The sequence below is a fragment of the Argiope bruennichi genome, chromosome 7 (genome assembly GCF_947563725.1).
Source record: "Argiope bruennichi chromosome 7, qqArgBrue1.1, whole genome shotgun sequence".
NCBI classification, from domain to species: Eukaryota; Metazoa; Arthropoda; class Arachnida; order Araneae; family Araneidae; genus Argiope; species Argiope bruennichi.
The window spans coordinates 11007014-11025923 of record NC_079157.1 but is presented as its reverse complement, the minus strand read 5'-3'; the positions used below and the strand labels follow the sequence as shown (position 1 = coordinate 11025923).

The 18910-nt window shown below is 43.0% G+C and overlaps 33 non-coding genes across 33 annotated transcripts; all 33 read left to right on the top strand.

The window, feature by feature from the left end:
• The first annotated feature begins 122 nt into the window (after nucleotides 1-122).
• Nucleotides 123-195, top strand: Trnaf-gaa (transfer RNA phenylalanine (anticodon GAA)). Its single transcript has one exon. It is a non-coding gene; the product is annotated as a tRNA-Phe (tRNA).
• A 10-nt stretch (nucleotides 196-205) lies between these two features.
• On the top strand, nucleotides 206-277 carry Trnad-guc (transfer RNA aspartic acid (anticodon GUC)). The gene has a single exon. It is a non-coding gene; the product is annotated as a tRNA-Asp (tRNA).
• A 221-nt stretch (nucleotides 278-498) lies between these two features.
• Trnaf-aaa (transfer RNA phenylalanine (anticodon AAA)) lies at nucleotides 499-571 on the top strand. Its single transcript has one exon. It is a non-coding gene; the product is annotated as a tRNA-Phe (tRNA).
• A 10-nt stretch (nucleotides 572-581) lies between these two features.
• Nucleotides 582-653, top strand: Trnad-guc (transfer RNA aspartic acid (anticodon GUC)). The gene has a single exon. It is a non-coding gene; the product is annotated as a tRNA-Asp (tRNA).
• Nucleotides 654-1614: 961 nt separating this feature from the next.
• Nucleotides 1615-1687, top strand: Trnav-gac (transfer RNA valine (anticodon GAC)). The gene has a single exon. It is a non-coding gene; the product is annotated as a tRNA-Val (tRNA).
• A 2165-nt stretch (nucleotides 1688-3852) lies between these two features.
• Nucleotides 3853-3925, top strand: Trnaf-gaa (transfer RNA phenylalanine (anticodon GAA)). The gene has a single exon. It is a non-coding gene; the product is annotated as a tRNA-Phe (tRNA).
• Nucleotides 3926-3935: 10 nt separating this feature from the next.
• Trnad-guc (transfer RNA aspartic acid (anticodon GUC)) lies at nucleotides 3936-4007 on the top strand. Its single transcript has one exon. It is a non-coding gene; the product is annotated as a tRNA-Asp (tRNA).
• A 1056-nt stretch (nucleotides 4008-5063) lies between these two features.
• Trnad-guc (transfer RNA aspartic acid (anticodon GUC)) lies at nucleotides 5064-5135 on the top strand. Its single transcript has one exon. It is a non-coding gene; the product is annotated as a tRNA-Asp (tRNA).
• Nucleotides 5136-5813: 678 nt separating this feature from the next.
• Trnad-guc (transfer RNA aspartic acid (anticodon GUC)) lies at nucleotides 5814-5885 on the top strand. Its single transcript has one exon. It is a non-coding gene; the product is annotated as a tRNA-Asp (tRNA).
• A 310-nt stretch (nucleotides 5886-6195) lies between these two features.
• Nucleotides 6196-6267, top strand: Trnad-guc (transfer RNA aspartic acid (anticodon GUC)). The gene has a single exon. It is a non-coding gene; the product is annotated as a tRNA-Asp (tRNA).
• Nucleotides 6268-7234: 967 nt separating this feature from the next.
• Trnaf-gaa (transfer RNA phenylalanine (anticodon GAA)) lies at nucleotides 7235-7307 on the top strand. Its single transcript has one exon. It is a non-coding gene; the product is annotated as a tRNA-Phe (tRNA).
• Nucleotides 7308-7317: 10 nt separating this feature from the next.
• On the top strand, nucleotides 7318-7389 carry Trnad-guc (transfer RNA aspartic acid (anticodon GUC)). Its single transcript has one exon. It is a non-coding gene; the product is annotated as a tRNA-Asp (tRNA).
• Nucleotides 7390-8362: 973 nt separating this feature from the next.
• On the top strand, nucleotides 8363-8435 carry Trnay-gua (transfer RNA tyrosine (anticodon GUA)). The gene has a single exon. It is a non-coding gene; the product is annotated as a tRNA-Tyr (tRNA).
• A 10-nt stretch (nucleotides 8436-8445) lies between these two features.
• On the top strand, nucleotides 8446-8517 carry Trnad-guc (transfer RNA aspartic acid (anticodon GUC)). Its single transcript has one exon. It is a non-coding gene; the product is annotated as a tRNA-Asp (tRNA).
• Nucleotides 8518-9943: 1426 nt separating this feature from the next.
• Trnad-guc (transfer RNA aspartic acid (anticodon GUC)) lies at nucleotides 9944-10015 on the top strand. The gene has a single exon. It is a non-coding gene; the product is annotated as a tRNA-Asp (tRNA).
• Nucleotides 10016-10236: 221 nt separating this feature from the next.
• Nucleotides 10237-10309, top strand: Trnaf-gaa (transfer RNA phenylalanine (anticodon GAA)). Its single transcript has one exon. It is a non-coding gene; the product is annotated as a tRNA-Phe (tRNA).
• Nucleotides 10310-10624: 315 nt separating this feature from the next.
• On the top strand, nucleotides 10625-10697 carry Trnaf-gaa (transfer RNA phenylalanine (anticodon GAA)). Its single transcript has one exon. It is a non-coding gene; the product is annotated as a tRNA-Phe (tRNA).
• Nucleotides 10698-11083: 386 nt separating this feature from the next.
• On the top strand, nucleotides 11084-11155 carry Trnad-guc (transfer RNA aspartic acid (anticodon GUC)). The gene has a single exon. It is a non-coding gene; the product is annotated as a tRNA-Asp (tRNA).
• A 591-nt stretch (nucleotides 11156-11746) lies between these two features.
• Nucleotides 11747-11819, top strand: Trnaf-gaa (transfer RNA phenylalanine (anticodon GAA)). The gene has a single exon. It is a non-coding gene; the product is annotated as a tRNA-Phe (tRNA).
• Nucleotides 11820-11829: 10 nt separating this feature from the next.
• On the top strand, nucleotides 11830-11901 carry Trnad-guc (transfer RNA aspartic acid (anticodon GUC)). Its single transcript has one exon. It is a non-coding gene; the product is annotated as a tRNA-Asp (tRNA).
• Nucleotides 11902-12492: 591 nt separating this feature from the next.
• On the top strand, nucleotides 12493-12565 carry Trnaf-gaa (transfer RNA phenylalanine (anticodon GAA)). Its single transcript has one exon. It is a non-coding gene; the product is annotated as a tRNA-Phe (tRNA).
• A 380-nt stretch (nucleotides 12566-12945) lies between these two features.
• Nucleotides 12946-13017, top strand: Trnad-guc (transfer RNA aspartic acid (anticodon GUC)). Its single transcript has one exon. It is a non-coding gene; the product is annotated as a tRNA-Asp (tRNA).
• A 591-nt stretch (nucleotides 13018-13608) lies between these two features.
• Trnaf-gaa (transfer RNA phenylalanine (anticodon GAA)) lies at nucleotides 13609-13681 on the top strand. Its single transcript has one exon. It is a non-coding gene; the product is annotated as a tRNA-Phe (tRNA).
• A 297-nt stretch (nucleotides 13682-13978) lies between these two features.
• Trnaf-gaa (transfer RNA phenylalanine (anticodon GAA)) lies at nucleotides 13979-14051 on the top strand. The gene has a single exon. It is a non-coding gene; the product is annotated as a tRNA-Phe (tRNA).
• A 10-nt stretch (nucleotides 14052-14061) lies between these two features.
• On the top strand, nucleotides 14062-14133 carry Trnad-guc (transfer RNA aspartic acid (anticodon GUC)). The gene has a single exon. It is a non-coding gene; the product is annotated as a tRNA-Asp (tRNA).
• Nucleotides 14134-14724: 591 nt separating this feature from the next.
• On the top strand, nucleotides 14725-14797 carry Trnaf-gaa (transfer RNA phenylalanine (anticodon GAA)). The gene has a single exon. It is a non-coding gene; the product is annotated as a tRNA-Phe (tRNA).
• A 667-nt stretch (nucleotides 14798-15464) lies between these two features.
• On the top strand, nucleotides 15465-15537 carry Trnaf-gaa (transfer RNA phenylalanine (anticodon GAA)). The gene has a single exon. It is a non-coding gene; the product is annotated as a tRNA-Phe (tRNA).
• Nucleotides 15538-15917: 380 nt separating this feature from the next.
• Nucleotides 15918-15989, top strand: Trnad-guc (transfer RNA aspartic acid (anticodon GUC)). Its single transcript has one exon. It is a non-coding gene; the product is annotated as a tRNA-Asp (tRNA).
• A 591-nt stretch (nucleotides 15990-16580) lies between these two features.
• On the top strand, nucleotides 16581-16653 carry Trnaf-gaa (transfer RNA phenylalanine (anticodon GAA)). Its single transcript has one exon. It is a non-coding gene; the product is annotated as a tRNA-Phe (tRNA).
• A 303-nt stretch (nucleotides 16654-16956) lies between these two features.
• Trnaf-gaa (transfer RNA phenylalanine (anticodon GAA)) lies at nucleotides 16957-17029 on the top strand. The gene has a single exon. It is a non-coding gene; the product is annotated as a tRNA-Phe (tRNA).
• A 297-nt stretch (nucleotides 17030-17326) lies between these two features.
• On the top strand, nucleotides 17327-17399 carry Trnaf-gaa (transfer RNA phenylalanine (anticodon GAA)). Its single transcript has one exon. It is a non-coding gene; the product is annotated as a tRNA-Phe (tRNA).
• Nucleotides 17400-18072: 673 nt separating this feature from the next.
• On the top strand, nucleotides 18073-18145 carry Trnaf-gaa (transfer RNA phenylalanine (anticodon GAA)). Its single transcript has one exon. It is a non-coding gene; the product is annotated as a tRNA-Phe (tRNA).
• A 303-nt stretch (nucleotides 18146-18448) lies between these two features.
• Trnaf-gaa (transfer RNA phenylalanine (anticodon GAA)) lies at nucleotides 18449-18521 on the top strand. Its single transcript has one exon. It is a non-coding gene; the product is annotated as a tRNA-Phe (tRNA).
• Nucleotides 18522-18910: the final 389 nt, after the last annotated feature.

The window sequence follows — 18910 nt, the reverse complement described above, 5'->3', positions numbered from 1 at the left end:
CGCTGAGTAACACAATTCTTTATTAGATGTATCTTCTCTCGTCCTTTTATGAACAAATAACATCTTGCTGATTCTTTCCAATTTCATTCTGGTAAAGCTGCTTTCCGATTTCTCCTAGGCGTGCCGAAATAGCTCAGTTGGGAGAGCGTTAGACTGAAGATCTAAAGGTCCCTGGTTCGATCCCGGGTTTCGGCAAGCGTAACTGTCCTCGGTAGTATAGTGGTCAGTATCCCCGCCTGTCACGCGGGAGACCGGGGTTCGATTCCCCGCCGGGGAGTTTGCGATATATTAATATTCTTTTTATTTTTATTGGATAACACTAATAATTCTACCTGTGCGCTTTCGATTGACTTTAGAAATCTTGACAAACCACATTCGCTGAGTAACACAATTCTTTATTAGATGTATCTTCTTTCGCCCTTTTATGAACAAATAACATCTTGCTGATTCTTTCCAATTTCAATCTGGTAAAGCTGCTTTCCGATTTCTCCTAGGCGTGCCGAAATAGCTCAGTTGGGAGAGCGTTAGACTAAAGATCTAGAGGTCCCTGGTTCGATCCTGGGTGTTGGCAAGCGTAACTGTCCTCGGTAGTATAGTGGTCAGTATCCCCGCCTGTCACGCGGGAGACCGGGGTTCGATTCCCCGCCGGGGAGTTTGTGATATATCTATAATCTTTTTATTTTTATTGGATAACACTAATAATTCTACATGTGCGCTTTCGATTGACTTTAGAAATCTTGACAAACCACATTCGCTGAGTAACACAATTCTTTATTAGATGTATCTTCTCTCGTCCTTTTATGAACAAATAACATCTTGCTGATTCTTTCCAATTTCATTCTGGTAAAGCTGCTTTCTGATTTCTCCTAGGCGTGCCGAAATAGCTCAGTTGGGAGAGCGTTAGACTGAAGATGTAAAGGTCCCTGGTTCGATCCCGGGTTTTGGCAAGCTTAACTGTCCTCGGTAGTATAGTGGCCAGTATCCCCGCCTGTCACGTGGGAGACCGGGGTTCGATTCCCCGCCGGGGAGTTTGCGATATTTCTTTAATATTTTTATTGGATAACACTAATAATTCTACATGTGCGCTTTCGATTGACTTTAGAAATCTTGACAAACCACATTCGCTGAGTAACACAATTCTTCCTTAGATGTATCTTCTCTCGTCCTTTTATGAACAAATAAAATCTTGCTGATTTTTTCCAATTTCATTCTGGTAAAGCTGCTTTCCGATTTCTCCTAGGCGTGCCGAAATAGTTCAGTTGGGCGAGCGTTAGACTGAAGATCTAAAGGTCCCTGGTTCGATACCGGGTTTCGGCAAGCGTAACTGTCCTCGGAAGTATAGTGGTCAGTATCCCCGCCTGTCACGCGGGAGACCGGGGTTCGATTCCCCACCGGGGAATTTGCGATACTTCTTTAATATTTTTATTGGATAACACTAATAATTCTACCTGTGCGCTTTCGATTGACTTTAGAAATCTTGACAAACCACATTCGCTGAGTAACACAATTCTTTATTAGATGTATCTTCTCTCGCCCTTTTATGAACAAATAACATCTTGCTGATTCTTTCCAATTTCATTCTGGTAAAGCTGCTTTCCGATTTCTCCTAGGCGTGCCGAAATAGCTCAGTTGGGAGAGCGTTAGACTGACGATCTAGAGGTCCCTGGTTCGATCCTGGGTGTTGGCAAGCGTAACTGTCCTCGGTAGTATAGTGGTCAGTATCCCCGCCTGTCACGCGGGAGACCGGGGTTCGATTCCCCGCCGTCGAGTTTGCTATATTTCTTTAATCTTTTTATTTTTATTGGATAACACTAATAATTCTACATGTGCGCTTTCGATTGACTTTAGAAATCTTGACAAACCACATTCGCTGAGTAACACAATTCTTTATTAGATGTATCTTCTCTCGTCCTTTTATGAACAAATAACATCTTGCTGATTCTTTCCAATTTCATTCTGGTAAAGCTGCTTTCCGATTTCTCCTAGGAGTGCCGAAATAGCTCAGTTGGGAGAGCGTTAGACTGAAGATGTAAATGTCCCTGGTTCGATCCCGGGTTTCGGCAAGCTTAACTGTCCTCGGTAGTATAGTGAACAGTATCCCCGCCTGTCACGCGGGAGACCGGGGTTCGATTCCCCGCCGGGGAGTTTGCAATATTTCTTTAATATTTTTATTGGATAACTCTAATAATTCTACATGTGCGCTTTCGATTGACTTTAGAAATCTTGACAAACCACATTCGCTGAGTAACACAATTCTTCCTTAGATGTATCTTCTCTCGTCCTTTTATGAACAAATAAAATCTTGCTGATTTTTTCCAATTTCATTCTAGTAAAGCTGCTTTCCGATTTCTCCTAGGCGTGCCGAAATAGTTCAGTTTGGCGAGCGTTAGACTGAAGATCTAAAGGTCCCTGGTTCGATACCGGGTTTCGGCAAGCGTAACTGTCCTCGGTAGTATAGTGGTCAGTATCCCCGCCTGTCACGCGGGAGACCGGAGTTCGATTCCCCGCCGGGGAGTTTTTGATATATCAATAATCTTTTTATTTTTATTGGATAACACTAATAATTCTACATGTGCGCTTTCGATTGACTTTAGAAATCTTGACAAACCACATTCGCTGAGCAACACAATTCTTCCTTAGATGTATCTTGTCTCGTCCTTTTATGAACAAATAACATCTTGCTGATTCTTTCCAATTTCATTCTGGTAAAGCTGCTTTCCGATTTCTCCTAAGCGTGCCGAAATAGCTCAGTTGGGAGAGCGTTAGACTGAAGATCTAAAGGTCCCTGGTTCGATCCCGGGTGTTGGCAAGCGTTACTGTCCTCGGTAGTATAGTGGTCAGTATCCCCGCCTGTCACGCGGGAGACCGGGGTTCGATTCCCCGACGGGGAGTTTGCGATATTTCTTTAATATTTTTATTGGATAACACTAATAATTCTACATGTGCGCTTTCAATTGACTTTAGAAATCTTGACAAACCACATTCGCTGAGTAACACAATTCTTTATTAGATGTATCTTCTCTCGTCCTTTTATGAACAAATAACATCTTGCTGATTCTTTCCAATTTCATTCTGGTAAAGCTGCTTTCCGATTTCTCCTAGGGGTGCCGAAATAGCTCAGTTGGGAGAGCGTTAGACTGAAGATGTAAAGGTCCCTGGTTCGATCCCGGGTTTCGGCAAGCGTAACTGTCCTAGGTAGTATAGTGGTCAGTATCCCCGCCTGTCACGCGGGAGACCGGGGATCGATTCCCCGACGGGGAGTTTGCGATATTTCTTTAATATTTTTATTGGATAACACTAATAATTCTACATGTGCGCTTTCGATTGACTTTAGAAATCTTGACAAACCACATTCGCTGAGTAACACAATTCTTTATTAGATGTATCTTCTCTCGCCCTTTTATGAACAAATAACATCTTGCTGATTCTTTCCAATTTCATTCTGGTAAAGCTGCTTTCCGATTTCTCCTAGGCGTGCCGAAATAGCTCAGTTGGGAGAGCGTTAGACTGAAGATCTAGAGGTCCCTGGTTCGATCCTGGGTGTTGGCAAGCGTAACTGTCCTCGGTAGTATAGTGGTCAGTATCCCCGCCTGTCACGCGGGAGACCGGGGTTCGATTCCCCGCCGGCGAGTTTGTGATATATCAATAATCTTTTTATTTTTATTGGATAACACTAATAATTCTACATGTGCGCTTTCGATTGACTTTAGAAATCTTGACAAACCACATTCGCTGAGTAACACAATACTTTATTAGATGTATCTTCTCTCGTCCTTTTATGAACAAATAACATCTTGCTGATTCTTTCCAATTTCATTCTGGTAAAGCTGCTTTCCGATTTCTCCTAGGCGTGCCGAAATAGCTCAGTTGGGAGAGCGTTAGACTGAAGATCTAAAGGTCCCTGGTTCGATCCCGGGTTTCGGCAAGCGTAACTGTCCTCGGTAGTATAGTGGTCAGTATCCCCGCCTGTCACGCGGGAGACCGGGGTTCGATTCCCCGCCGGGGAGTTTGCGATATATCAATAATCTTTTTATTTTTATTGGATAACACTAATAATTCTACCTGTGCGCTTTCGATTGACTTTAGAAATCTTGACAAACCACATTCGCTGAGTAACACAATTCTTCCTTAGATGTATCTTCTCTCGTCCTTTTATGAACAAATAACATCTTGCTGATTCTTTCCAATTTCATTCTGGTAAAGCTGCTTTCCGATTTCTCCTAGGCGTGCCGAAATAACTCAGTTGGGAGAGCGTTAGACTGAAGATCTAAAGGTCCCTGGTTCGATCCCGGGTGTTGGCAAGCGTTACTGTCCTCGGTAGTATAGTGGTCAGTATCCCCGCCTGTCACGCGGGAGACCGGGGTTCGATTTCCCGACGGGGAGTTTGCGATATTTCTTTAATATTTTTATTGGATAACACTAATAATTCTACATGTGCGCTTTCGATTGACTTTAGAAATCTTGACAAACCACATTCGCTGAGTAACACAATTCTTTATTAGATGTATCTTTTCTCGTCCTTTTATGAACAAATAACATCTTGCTGATTCTTTCCAATTTCATTCTGGTAAAGCTGCTTTCCGATTTCTCCTAGGGGTGCCGAAATAGCTCAGTTGGGAGAGCGTTAGACTGAAGATGTAAATGTCCCTGGTTCGATCCCGGGTTTCGGCAAGCGTAACTGTCCTAGGTAGTATAGTGGTCAGTATCCCCGCCTGTCACACGGGAGACCGGGGATCGATTCCCCGACGGGGAGTTTGCGATATTTCTTTAATATTTTTATTGGATAACACTAATAATTCTACATGTGCGCTTTCGATTGACTTTAGAAATCTTGACAAACCACATTCGCTGAGTAACACAATTCTTTATTAGATGTATCTTCTCTCGTCCTTTTATGAACAAATAACATCTTCCTGATTCTTTCCAATTTCATTCTGGTAAAGCTGCTTTCCGATTTCTCCTAGGCGTGCCGAAATAGCTAAGTTGGGAGAGCGTTAGACTGAAGATCTAAAGGTCCCTGGTTAGATCCCTGGTTCGATCCCGGGTTTCGGCAAGCGTAACTGTCCTCGGTAGTATAGTGGTCAGTATCCCCGCCTGTCACGCGGGAGACCGGGGTTCGATTCCCCGCCGGGGAGTTTGCTATATTTCTTTAATCTTTTTATTTTTATTGGATAACACTAATAATTCTACATGTGCGCTTTCGATTGACTTTAGAAATCTTGACAAACCACATTCGCTGAGTAACACAATTCTTCCTTAGATGTATCTTCTCTCGTCCTTTTATGAACAAATAACATCTTGCTGATTCTTTCCAGTTTCATTCTCATAAAGCTGCTTTCCGATTTCTCCTAGGCGTGCCGAAATAGCTTAGTTGGGAGAGCGTTAGACTGAAGATCTAACGGTCCCTATTTCGATCCCGGGTTTCGGCACGCGTAACTGTCCTCGGTAGTATAGTGGTCAGTATCCCCGCATGTCACGCGGGAGACCGGGGTTCGATTCCCCGCCGGGGAGTTTGCGATATAACATTTCTTTTTATTTTTATTAGATAACACTAATAATTCTACATGTGCGCTTTCGATTGACTTTAGAAATCTCGACAAACCACATTCGCTGAGTCACACAATTCTTCCTTAGATGTATCTTCTCTCGTCCTTTTATGAACAAATAACATCTTGCTGATTCTTTCCAATTTCATTCTGGTAAAGCTGCTTTCCGATTTCTCCTAGTCGTGCCGAAATAGCTGAGTTGGGAGAGCGTTAGACTGAAGTTTTAACGGTGCCTATTTCGATCCCGGGTTTCGGTAAGCGTAACTGTCCTCGGTAGTATAGTGGTCAGTATCCCCGCCTGTCACGCGGGAGACCGGGGTTCGATTCCCCGCCGGGGAGTTAGCTATATTTCTTTAATATTTTTATTGGATAACACTAATAATTCTACATGTGCGCTTTCGATTGACTTTAGAAATCTTGACAAACCACATTCGCTGAGTAACACAATTCTTTATTAGATGTATCTTCTCTCGTCCTTTTATGAACAAATAACATCTTCCTGATTCTTTCCAATTTCATTCTGGTAAAGCTGCTTTCCGATTTCTCCTAGGCGTGCCGAAATAGCTAAGTTGGGAGAGCGTTAGACTGAAGATCTAAAGGTCCCTGGTTAGATCCCTGGTTCGATCCCGGGTTTCGGCAAGCGTAACTGTCCTCGGTAGTATAGTGGTCAGTATCCCCGCCTGTCACGCGGGAGACCGGGGTTCGATTCCCCGCCGGGGAGTTTGCTATATTTCTTTAATCTTTTTATTTTTATTGGATAACACTAATAATTCTACATGTGCGCTTTCGATTGACTTTAGAAATCTTGACAAACCACATTCGCTGAGTAACACAATTCTTTATTAGATGTATCTTCTCTCGTCCTTTTATGAACAAATAACATCTTGCTGATTCTTTCCAATTTCATTCTGGTAAAGCTGCTTTCCGATTTCTCCTAGGAGTGCCGAAATAGCTCAGTTGGGAGAGAGTTAGACTGAAGATGTAAAGGTCCCTGGTTCGAACCCGGGTTTCGGCAAGCGTAACTGTCCTTGGTAGTATTGTGGTCAGTATCCCCGCCTGTCACGCGGGAGACCGGGGTTCGATTCCCCGCCGGGAAGTTTAAGATATAACATTAATATTTTTATTGGATAACACTAATAATTCTACATGTGCGCTTTCGATTGACTTTAGAAATCTCGACAAACCACATTCGCTGAGTAACACAATTCTTCCTTAGATGTATCTTCTCTCGTCCTTTTATGAACAAATAACATCTTGCTGATTCTTTCCAATTTCATTCTGGTAAAGCTGCTTTCCGATTTCTCCTAGGCGTGCCGAAATAGCTCAGTTGGGAGAGCGTTAGACTGAAGATATAAAGGTCCCTGGTTCGATCCCGGGTTTCGGCAAGCGTAACTGTCCTCGGTAGTATAGTGGTCAGTATCCCCGCCTGTCACGCGGGAGACCGGGGTTCGATTCCCCGCCGATGAGTTTGCTATATTTCTTTAATCTTTTTATTTTTATTGGATAACACTAATAATTCTACATGTGCGCTTTCGATTGACTTTAGAAATCTTGACAAACCACATTCGCTGAGTAACACAATTCTTTATTAGATGTATCTTCTCTCGTCCTTTTATGAACAAATAACATCTTGCTGATTCTTTCCAATTTCATTCTGGTAAAGCTGCTTTCCGATTTCGCCTAGGCGTGCCAAAATAGCTCAGTTGGGAGAGCGTTAGACTGAAGATCTAAAGGTCCCTGGTTCGATCCCGGGTTTCGGCAAGCGTAACTGTCCTCGGTAGTATAGTGGTCAGTATCCCCGCCTGTCACGCGGGAGACCGGGGTTCGATTCCCCGCCGGGGAGTTTGCGATATAACATTAATCTTTTTATTTTTATTTTTATTGGATAAAACTAATAATTCTACATGTGCTCTTTCGATTTACTTTAGAAATCTTGACAAATCACATTCGCTGAGTAACACAATTCTTCCTTAGATGTATCTTCTCTCGTCCTTTTATGAACAAATAACATCTTGCTGATTCTTTCCAATTTCATTCTGGTAAAGCTGCTTTCCGATTTCTCCTTGGCGTGCCGAAATAAATCAGTTGGGAGAGCGTTAGACTGAATATCTAAAGGTCCCTGGTTCGATCCCGGGTTTCGGCAAGCGTAACTGTCCTCGGTAGTATAGTGGTCAGTATCCTCGACTGTCACGCGGGAGACCGGGGTTCGATTCCCCGCCGGGGAGTTTGCTATATTTCTTTAATCTTTTTATTTTTATTGGATAACACTAATAATTCTACATGTGCGCTTTCGATTGACTTTAGAAATCTCGACAAACCACATTCGCTGAGTAACACAATTCTTCCTTAGATGTATCTTCTCTCGTCCTTTTATGAACAAATAACATCTTGCTGATTCTTTACAATTTCATTCTCATAAAGCTGCTTTCCGATTTCTCCTAGGCGTGCCGAAATAGCTCAGTTGGGAGAGCGTTAGACTGAAGATCTAACGGTCCCTATTTCGATCCCGGGTTTCGGCAAGCGTAACTGTCTTTGGTAGTATTGTGGTCAGTATCCCCGCCTGTCACGCGGGAGACCGGGGTTCGATTCCCCGCCGGGGAGTTTGCTATATTTCTTTAATATTTTTATTGGATAACACTAATAATTCTACATGTGCGCTTTCGATTGACTTTAGAAATCTTGACAAACCACATTCGCTGAGTAACACAATTCTTTATTAGATGTATCTTCTCTCGTCCTTTTATGAACAAATAACATCTTGCTGATTCTTTCCAATTTCATTCTGGTAAAGCTGCTTTCCGATTTCTCCTAGGCGTGCCGAAATAGCTAAGTTGGGAGAGCGTTAGACTGTAGATCTAAAGGTCCCTGGTTCGATCCCGGATTTCGGCAAGCGTAACTGTCCTCGGTAGTATAGTGGTCAGTATCCCCGCCTGTCACGCGGGAGACCGGGGTTCGATTCCCCGCCGGGGAGTTTGCTATATTTCTTTAATCTTTTTATTTTTATTGGATAACACTAATAATTCTACATGTGCGCTTTCGATTGACTTTAGAAATCTTGACAAACCACATTCGCTAAGTAACACAATTCTTTATTAGATGTATCTTCTCTCGTCCTTTTATGAACAAATAACATCTTGCTGATTCTTTCCAATTTCATTCTGGTAAAGCTGCTTTCCGATTTCTCCTAGGCGTGCCGAAATAGCTCAGTTGGGAGAGCGTTAGACTGAAGATGTAAAGGTCCCTGGTTCGAACCCGGGTTTCGGCAAGCGTAACTGTCCTTGGTAGTATTGTGGTCAGTATCCCCGCCTGTCACGCGGGAGACCGGGGTTCGATTAACCGCCGGGGAGTTTGCGATATAACATTAATCTTTTTATTTTTATTTTTATTGGATAACACTAATAATTCTACATGTGCTCTTTCGATTTACTTTAGAAATCTTGACAAATCACATTCGCTGAGTAACACAATTCTTCCTTAGATGTATCTTCTCTCGTCCTTTTATGAACAAATAACATCTTGCTGATTCTTTCCAATTTCATTCTGGTAAAACTGCTTTCCGATTTCTCCTAGGCGTGCCGAAATAGCTCAGTTGGGAGAGCGTTAGACTGAAGATGTAAAGGTCCCTGGTTCGAACCCGGGTTTCGGCAAGCGTAACTGTCCTTGGTAGTATTGTGGTCAGTATCCCCGCCTGTCACGCGGGAGACCGGGGTTCGATTCCCCGCCGGGAAGTTTAAGATATAACATTAATATTTTTATTGGATAACACTAATAATTTTACATGTGCGCTTTCGATTGACTTTATAAATCTCGACAAACCACATTCGCTGAGTAACACAATTCTTCCTTAGATGTATCTTCTCTCGTCCTTTTATGAACAAATAACATCTTGCTGATTCTTTCCAATTTCATTCTGGTAAAGCTGCTTTCCGATTTCTCGTAGGCGTGCCGAAATAGCTCAGTTGGGAGAGCGTTAGACTGAAGATCTAAAAGTCCCTGGTTCGATCCCGGGTTTCGGCAACCGTAACTGTCCTCGGTAGTATAGTGGTCAGTATCCCCACCTGTCACGCGGGAGACCGGGGTTCGATTCCCCGCCGGGAATTTTGCGATATAACATTAATATTTTTATTGGATAACACTAATAATTCTACATGTGCGCTTTCGATTGACTTTAGAAATCTCGACAAACCACATTCGCTGAGTAACACAATTCTTCCTTAGATGTATCTTCTCTCGTCCTTTTATGAACAAATAACATCTTGCTGATTCTTTCCAATTTCATTCTGGTAAAGCTGCTTTCCGATTTCTCCTAGGCGTGCCGAAATAGCTCAGTTGGGAGAGCGTTAGACTGAAGATGTAAAGGTCCCTGGTTCGAACCCGGGTTTCGGCAAGCGTAACTGTCCTCGGTAGTATAGTGGTCAGTATCCCCGCCTGTCACGCGGGAGACCGGGGTTCGATTCCCCGCCGGGGAGTTTGCTATATTTCTTTAATCTTTTTATTTTTATTGGATAACACTAATAATTCTACATGTGCGCTTTCGATTGACTTTAGAAATCTTGACAAACCACATTCGCTGAGTAACACAATTCTTTATTAAATGTATCTTCTCTCGTCCTTTTATGAACAAATAACATCTTGCTGATTCTTTCCAATTTCATTCTGGTAAAGCTGCTTTCCGATTTCTCCTAGGCGTGCCGAAATAGCTCAGTTGGGAGAGCGTTAGACTGAAGATCTAAAGGTCCCTGGTTCGATCCCGGGTTTCGGCAAGCGTAACTGTCCTCGGTAGTATAGTGGTCAGTATCCCCGCCTGTCACGCGGGAGACCGGGGTTCGATTCCCCGACGGGGAGTTTGCGATATAACATTAATCTTTTTATTTTTATTTTTATTTTTATTGGATAACACTAATAATTCTACATGTGCTCTTTCGATTTACTTTAGAAATCTTGACAAATCACATTCGCTGAGTAACACAATTCTTCCTTAGATGTATCTTCTCTCGTCCTTTTATGAACAAATAACATCTTGCTGATTCTTTCCAGTTTCATTCTCATAAAGCTGCTTTCCGATTTCTCCTAGGCGTGCCGAAATAGCTCAGCTGGGAGAGCGTTAGACTGAAGATCTAAAGGTCCCTGGTTCGATCCCGGGTTTCGGCAAGCGTAACTGTCCTCGGTAGTATAGTGGTCAGTATCCCCGCCTGTCACGAGGGAGACCGGGGTTCGATTCCCCGCCGTCGAGTTTGCTATATTTCTTTAATCTTTTTGTTTTTATTGTATAACACTAATAATTCTACATGTGCGCTTTCGATTGACTTTAGAAATCTTGACAAACCACATTCGCTGAGTAACACAATTCTTTATTAGATGTATCTTCTCTCGTCCTTTTATGAACAAATAACATCTTGCTGATTCTTTCCAGTTTCATTCTCATAAAGCTGCTTTCCGATTTCTCCTAGGCGTGCCGAAATAGCTCAGTTGGGAGAGCGTTAGACTGAAGATCTAACGGTCCCTATTTCGATCCCGGGTTTCGGCAAGCGTAACTGTCCTCGGTAGTATAGTGGTCAGTATCCCCGCCTGTCACGCGGGAGACCGGGGTTCGATTCCCCGCCGGGGAGCTTGCGATATAACATTAATGTTTCTATTTTTATTAGATAACACTAATAATTCTACATGTGCGCTTTCGATTGACTTTAGAAATCTCGACAAACCACATTCGCTGAGTAACACAATTCTTCCTTAGATGTATATTCTCTCGTCATTTTATGAACAAATAACATCTTGCTGATTCTTTCCAGTTTCATTCTGGTAAAGCTGCTTTCCGATTCCTCCTAGGCTTGCCGAAATACCTCAGTTGGGAGAGCGTTAGACTGAAGATCTAAAGGTCCCTGGTTCGATCCCGGGTTTCGGCAAGCGTAACTGTCCTCGGTAGTATAGTGGTCAGTATTCCCGCCTGTCACGCGGGAGACCGGGGTTCGATTCCCCGACGGGGAGTTTGCGATATTTCTTTAATATTTTTATTGGATAACACTAATAATTCTACATGTGCGCTTTCGATTGACTTTAGAAATCTTGACAAACCACATTCGCTGAGTAACACAATTCTTTATTAGATGTATCTTCTCTCGTCCTTTTATGAACAAATAAAATCTTGCTGATTCTTTCCAATTTCATTCTGGTAAAGCTGCTTTCCGATTTCTCCTAGGCGTGCCGAAATAGCTCAGTTGGGAGAGCGTTAGACTGAAGATCTAAAGGTCCCTGGTTCGATCCCGGGTTTCGGCAAGCGTAACTGTCCTCGGTAGTATAGTGGTCAGTATCCCCGCCTGTCACGCGGGAGACCGGGGTTCGATTCCCCGCCGGGGAGTTTGCGATATATCAATAATCTTTTTATTTTTATTGGATAACACTAATAATTCTACCTTTGCGCTTTCGATTGACTTTAGAAATCTTGACAAACCACATTCGCTGAGTAACACAATTCTTTATTAGATGTATCTTCTCTCGTCCTTTTATGAACAAATAACATCTTGCTGATTCTTTCCAATTTCATTCTGGTAAAGCTGCTTTCCGATTTCTCCTAGGCGTGCCGAAATAGCTCAGTTGGGAGAGCGTTAGACTGAAGATCTAAAGGTCCATGGTTCGATCCCGGGTTTCGGCAAGCGTAACTGTCCTCGGTAGTATAGTGGTCAGTATCCCCGCCTGTCACGCGGCAGACCGGGGTTCGATTCCCCGCCGTCGAGTTTGCTATATTTCTTTAATATTTTTATTGGATAACACTAATAATTCTACATGTGCGCTTTCGATTGACTTTAGAAATCTTGACAAACCACATTCGCTGAGTAACACAATTCTTTATTAGATGTATCTTCTCTCGTCCTTTTATGAACAAATAACATCTTGCTGATTCTTTCCAATTTCATTCTGGTAAAGCTGCTTTCCGATTTCTCCTAGGCGTGCCGAAATAGCTCAGTTGGGAGAGCGTTAGACTGAAGATCTAAAGGTCCCTGGTTCGATCCCGGGTTTCGGCAAGCGTAACTGTCCTCGGTAGTATAGTGGTCAGTATCCCCGCCTGTCACGCGGCAGACCGGGGTTCGATTCCCCGCCGTCGAGTTTGCTATATTTCTTTAATATTTTTATTGGATAACACTAATAATTCTACATGTGCGCTTTCGATTGACTTTAGAAATCTTGACAAACCACATTCGCTGAGTAACACAATTCTTTATTAGATGTATCTTCTCTCGTCCTTTTATGAACAAATAACATCTTGCTGATTCTTTCCAATTTCATTCTGGTAAAGCTGCTTTCCGATTTCTCCTAGGCGTGCCGAAATAGCTCAGTTGGGCGAGCGTTAGACTGAAGATCTAAAGGTCCCTGGTTCGATCCCGGGTTTCGGCAAGCGTAACTGTCCTCGGTAGTATAGTGGTCAGTATCCCCGCCTGTCACGCGGGAGACCGGGGTTCGATTCCCCGCCGGGGAGTTTGCGATATATCAATAATCTTTTTATTTTTATTGGATAACACTAATAATTCTACCTTTGCGCTTTCGATTGACTTTAGAAATCTTGACAAACCACATTCGCTGAGTAACACAATTCTTTATTAGATGTATCTTCTCTCGTCCTTTTATGAACAAATAACATCTTGCTGATTCTTTCCAATTTCATTCTGGTAAAGCTGCTTTCCGATTTCTCCTAGGCGTGCCGAAATAGCTCAGTTGGGAGAGCGTTAGACTGAAGATCTAAAGGTCCATGATTCGATCCCGGGTTTCGACAAGCGTAACTGTCCTCGGTAGTATAGTGGTCAGTATCCCCGCCTGCCACGCGGCAGACCGGGGTTCGATTCCCCGCCGTCGAGTTTGCTATATTTCTTTAATATTTTTATTGGATAACACTAATAATTCTACATGTGCGCTTTCGATTGACTTTAGAAATCTTGACAAACCACATTCGCTGAGTAACACAATTCTTTATTAGATGTATCTTCTCTCGTCCTTTTATGAACAAATAACATCTTGCTGATTCTTTCCAATTTCATTCTGGTAAAGCTGCTTTCCGATTTCTCCTAGGCGTGCCGAAATAGCTCAGTTGGGAGAGCGTTAGACTGAAGATCTAAAGGTCCCTGGTTCGATCCCGGGTTTCGGCAAGCGTAACTGTCCTCGGTAGTATAGTGGTCAGTATCCCCGCCTGTCACGCGGCAGACCGGGGTTCGATTCCCCGCCGTCGAGTTTGCTATATTTCTTTAATATTTTTATTGGATAACACTAATAATTCTACATGTGCGCTTTCGATTGACTTTAGAAATCTTGACAAACCACATTCGCTGAGTAACACAATTCTTTATTAGATGTATCTTCTCTCGTCCTTTTATGAACAAATAAAATCTTGCTGATTCTTTCCAATTTCATTCTGGTAAAGCTGCTTTCCGATTTCTCCTAGGCGTGCCGAAATAGCTCAGTTGGGAGAGCGTTAGACTGAAGATCTAAAGGTCCCTGGTTCGATCCCGGGTTTCGGCAAGCGTAACTGTCCTCGGTAGTATAGTGGTCAGTATCCCCGCCTGTCACGCGGGAGACCGGGGTTCGATTCCCCGCCGGGGAGTTTGCGATATATCAATAATCTTTTTATTTTTATTGGATAACACTAATAATTCTACCTTTGCGCTTTCGATTGACTTTAGAAATCTTGACAAACCACATTCGCTGAGTAACACAATTCTTTATTAGATGTATCTTCTCTCGTCCTTTTATGAACAAATAACATCTTGCTGATTCTTTCCAATTTCATTCTGGTAAAGCTGCTTTCCGATTTCTCCTAGGCGTGCCGAAATAGCTCAGTTGGGAGAGCGTTAGACTGAAGATCTAAAGGTCCATGGTTCGATCCCGGGTTTCGGCAAGCGTAACTGTCCTCGGTAGTATAGTGGTCAGTATCCCCGCCTGTCACGCGGCAGACCGGGGTTCGATTCCCCGCCGTCGAGTTTGCTATATTTCTTTAATATTTTTATTGGATAACACTAATAATTCTACATGTGCGCTTTCGATTGACTTTAGAAATCTTGACAAACCACATTCGCTGAGTAACACAATTCTTTATTAGATGTATCTTCTCTCGTCCTTTTATGAACAAATAACATCTTGCTGATTCTTTCCAATTTCATTCTGGTAAAGCTGCTTTCCGATTTCTCCTAGGCGTGCCGAAATAGCTCAGTTGGGAGAGCGTTAGACTGAAGATCTAAAGGTCCCTGGTTCGATCCCGGGTTTCGGCAAGCGTAACTGTCCTCGGTAGTATAGTGGTCAGTATCCCCGCCTGTCACGCGGCAGACCGGGGTTCGATTCCCCGCCGTCGAGTTTGCTATATTTCTTTAATATTTTTATTGGATAACACTAATAATTCTACATGTGCGCTTTCGATTGACTTTAGAAATCTTGACAAACCACATTCGCTGAGTAACACAATTCTTTATTAGATGTATCTTCTCTCGTCCTTTTATGAACAAATAACATCTTGCTGATTCTTTCCAATTTCATTCTGGTAAAGCTGCTTTCCGATTTCTCCTAGGCGTGCCGAAATAGCTCAGTTGGGAGAGCGTTAGACTGAAGATCTAAAGGTCCATGGTTCGATCCCGGGTTTCGGCAAGCGTAACTGTCCTCGGTAGTATAGTGGTCAGTATCCCCGCCTGTCACGCGGCAGACCGGGGTTCGATTCCCCGCCGTCGAGTTTGCTATATTTCTTTAATATTTTTATTGGATAACACTAATAATTCTACATGTGCGCTTTCGATTGACTTTAGAAATCTTGACAAACCACATTCGCTGAGTAACACAATTCTTTATTAGATGTATCTTCTCTCGTCCTTTTATGAACAAATAACATCTTGCTGATTCTTTCCAATTTCATTCTGGTAAAGCTGCTTTCCGATTTCTCCTAGGCGTGCCGAAATAGCTCAGTTGGGAGAGCGTTAGACTGAAGATCTAAAGGTCCCTGGTTCGATCCCGGGTTTCGGCAAGCGTAACTGTCCTCGGTAGTATAGTGGTCAGTATCCCCGCCTGTCACGCGGCAGACCGGGGTTCGATTCCCCGCCGTCGAGTTTGCTATATTTCTTTAATATTTTTATTGGATAACACTAATAATTCTACATGTGCGCTTTCGATTGACTTTAGAAATCTTGACAAACCACATTCGCTGAGTAACACAATTCTTTATTAGATGTATCTTCTCTCGTCCTTTTATGAACAAATAACATCTTGCTGATTCTTTCCAATTTCATTCTGGTAAAGCTGCTTTCCGATTTCTCCTAGGCGTGCCGAAATAGCTCAGTTGGGCGAGCGTTAGACTGAAGATCTAAAGGTCCCTGGTTCGATCCCGGGTTTCGGCAAGCGTAACTGTCCTCGGTAGTATAGTGGTCAGTATCCCCGCCTGTCACGCGGGAGACCGGGGTTCGATTCCCCGCCGGGGAGTTTGCGATATATCAATAATCTTTTTATTTTTATTGGATAACACTAATAATTCTACCTTTGCGCTTTCGATTGACTTTAGAAATCTTGACAAACCACATTCGCTGAGTAACACAATTCTTTATTAGATGTATCTTCTCTCGTCCTTTTATGAACAAATAACATCTTGCTGATTCTTTCCAATTTCATTCTGGTAAAGCTGCTTTCCGATTTCTCCTAGGCGTGCCGAAATAGCTCAGTTGGGAGAGCGTTAGACTGAAGATCTAAAGGTCCATGATTCGATCCCGGGATTCGGCAAGCGTAACTGTCCTCGGTAGTATAGTGGTCAGTATCCCCGCCTGCCACGCGGCAGACCGGGGTTCGATTCCCCGCCGTCGAGTTTGCTATATTTCTTTAATATTTTTATTGGATAACACTAATAATTCTACATGTGCGCTTTCGATTGACTTTAGAAATCTTGACAAACCACATTCGCTGAGTAACACAATTCTTTATTAGATGTATCTTCTCTCGTCCTTTTATGAACAAATAACATCTTGCTGATTCTTTCCAATTTCATTCTGGTAAAGCTGCTTTCCGATTTCTCCTAGGCGTGCCGAAATAGCTCAGTTGGGAGAGCGTTAGACTGAAGATCTAAAGGTCCCTGGTTCGATCCCGGGTTTCGGCAAGCGTAACTGTCCTCGGTAGTATAGTGGTCAGTATCCCCGCCTGTCACGCGGGAGACCGGGATTCGATTCCCCGCCGGGGAGTTTGCGATATATCAATAATCTTTTTATTTTTATTGGATAACACTAATAATTCTACCTTTGCGCTTTCGATTGACTTTAGAAATCTTGACAAACCACATTCGCTGAGTAACACAATTCTTTATTAGATGTATCTTCTCTCGTCCTTTTATGAACAAATAACATCTTGCTGATTCTTTCCAATTTCATTCTGGTAAAGCTGCTTTCCGATTTCTCCTAGGCGTGCCGAAATAGCTCAGTTGGGAGAGCGTTAGACTGAAGATCTAAAGGTCCCTGGTTCGATCCCGGGTTTCGGCAAGCGTAACTGTCCTCGGTAGTATAGTGGTCAGTATCCCCGCCTGTCACGCGGGAGACCGGGGTTCGATTCCCCGCCGTCGAGTTTGCTATATTTCTTTAATATTTTTATTGGATAACACTAATAATTCTACCTTTGCGCTTTCGATTGACTTTAGAAATCTTGACAAACCACATTCGCTGAGTAACACAATTCTTTATTAGATGTATCTTCTCTCGTCCTTTTATGAACAAATAACATCTTGCTGATTCTTTCCAATTTCATTCTGGTAAAGCTGCTTTCCGATTTCTCCTAGGCGTGCCGAAATAGCTCAGTTGGGAGAGCGTTAGACTGAAGATCTAAAGGTCCCTGGTTCGATCCCGGGTTTCGGCAAGCGTAACTGTCCTCGGTAGTATAGTGGTCAGTATCCCCGCCTGTCACGCGGCAGACCGGGGTTCGATTCCCCGCCGTCGAGTTTGCTATATTTCTTTAATATTTTTATTGGATAACACTAATAATTCTACATGTGCGCTTTCGATTGACTTTAGAAATCTTGACAAACCACATTCGCTGAGTAACACAATTCTTTATTAGATGTATCTTCTCTCGTCCTTTTATGAACAAATAACATCTTGCTGATTCTTTCCAATTTCATTCTGGTAAAGCTGCTTTCCGATTTCTCCTAGGCGTGCCGAAATAGCTCAGTTGGGAGAGCGTTAGACTGAAGATCTAAAGGTCCCTGGTTCGATCCCGGATTTCGGCAAGCGTAACTGTCCTCGTTAGTATAGTGGTCAGTATCCCCGCCTGTCACGCGGGAGACCGGGGTTCGATTCCCCGCCGGGGAGTTTGCGATATATCAATAATCTTTTTATTTTTATTGGATAACACTAACAATTCTACCTGTGCGCTTTCGATTGACTTTAGAAATCTTGACAAACCACATTCGCTGAGTAACACAATTCTTCCTTAGATGTATATTCTCTCGTCATTTTATGAACAAATAACATCTTGCTGATTCTTTCCAGTTTCATTCTGGTAAAGCTGCTTTCCGATTTCTCCTAGGCATGCCGAAATAGCTCAGTTGGGAGAGCGTTAGACTGAAGATCTAAAGGTCCCTGGTTCGATCCCGGGTTTCGGCAAGCGTAACTGTCCTCGTTAGTATAGTGGTCAGTATCCCCGCCTGTCACGCTGGAGACCGGGGTTCGATTCCCCGCCGTCGAGTTTGCTATATTTCTTTAATCTTTTTATTTTTATTGGATAACACTAATAATTCTACATGTGCGCTTTCGATTGACTTTAGAAATCTTGACAAACCACATTCGCTGAGTAACACAATTCTTTATTAGATGTATCTTCTCTCGTTCTTTTATGAACAAATAACATCTTGCTGATTCTTTCCAATTTCATTCTGGTAAAGCTGCTTTCCGATTTCTCTTAGGCGTGCCGAAATAGCTCAGTTGGGAGAGCGTTAGACTGAAGATCTAAAGGTCCCTGGTTCGATCCCGGGTTTCGGCAAGCGTAACTGTCCTCGGTAGTATAGTGGTCAGTATCCCCGCCTGTCACGCGGGAGACCGGGGTTCGATTCCCCGCCGTCGAGTTTGCTATATTTCTTTAATCTTTTTGTTTTTATTGTATAACACTAATAATTCTACATGTGCGCTTTCGATTGACTTTAGAAATCTTGACAAACCACATTCGCTGAGTAACACAATTCTTTATTAGATGTATCTTCTCTCGTCCTTTTATGAACAAATAACATCTTGCTGATTCTTTCCAGTTTCATTCTCATAAAGCTGCTTTCCGATTTCTCCTAGGCGTGCCGAAATAGCTCAGTTGGGAGAGCGTTAAACTGAAGATCTAACGGTCCCTATTTCGATCCCGGGTTTCGGCAAGCGTAACTGTCC